The sequence below is a fragment of the Sapajus apella genome, unplaced genomic scaffold (genome assembly GCF_009761245.1).
Source record: "Sapajus apella isolate SASKATOON/1434 unplaced genomic scaffold, GSC_monkey_1.0 scaffold7738, whole genome shotgun sequence".
Taxonomy (NCBI): domain Eukaryota; kingdom Metazoa; phylum Chordata; class Mammalia; order Primates; family Cebidae; genus Sapajus; species Sapajus apella.
Genome location: NW_022444661.1, coordinates 1 through 857, shown reverse-complemented (window position 1 = coordinate 857; position 857 = coordinate 1). Strand labels below are relative to the sequence as shown.

At 37.8% G+C, this 857-nt stretch overlaps 1 non-coding gene across 1 annotated transcript; it reads left to right on the top strand.

The window, feature by feature from the left end:
* The first annotated feature begins 207 nt into the window (after nucleotides 1-207).
* Nucleotides 208-314, top strand: LOC116548181. Its single transcript, XR_004267343.1, has one exon. It is a non-coding gene; the product is annotated as a U6 spliceosomal RNA (small nuclear RNA).
* Nucleotides 315-857: the final 543 nt, after the last annotated feature.

Sequence of the window (857 nt, the reverse complement as noted above, 5' to 3'; positions counted from 1 at the left end):
ACTAGATGTTGGAGCTAAAGATTTAGAAAAGAGTGTCCTAGAATTTATAGCGAGATGCATAATATGTTCGGCACTTGACAAGACAAAAATAGTATAAGTGTTCTGCAGAGATTATATGCATGTGTTCTGGATGCTCACATATGGTCACATTTCTCAGCCTGGGAAGAAAGGAGTTACTGAAAATTTTCTGTATGAAATAATTTTTAAGTGCTCGCTTCGGCAGCACATATACTAAAATTGGAACGATACAGAGAAGTTTAGCATGGCCCCTGCGCAAGGATGACACGCAAATTCGTGAAGCATTCCATATAAAAAATAATAATAATAATAATAATAATAATTTTTAAATCAATTTATTGAGGTATAATTTACATATAATAAAATGGACACATTTACTCTACAGATTGATGACTTTTGACAATTACTTGTGAATCCTCCACTCAATTAAGATATAGAATGTCTCAATATTCTGTGAAATTCTCCTGTCCCTTTGTGATCTTTCCTTTTGCTTCTTTTCCTGCTAGTCCTTTTAGAATAAGTAATTTTTGAAATGAGCTTTTTTTTTTTTTTTTTTTTTAAGACAGTGTTTCGCTCTTGTTGCCCAGGCTGGAATGCAATGGCTCATTCTCGGCTCACCACAACCTCCACCTCCTGGGTTCAAGCGATTCTCCCGTCTCAGCCTCCCAAGAAGCTGGGATTACAGGCATGTGCCACCACGTCCGGCTAATTTTTTTGTATTTTTAGTAGAGACAGGATTTCACCATGTTGGCCAGGATGGTCTCAATCTCTTCACCTCGTGATCCACCCGCCTCGGCTTCCCAAAGCGCTGGGATGAAATGAGCTTTTAACAGACTTTT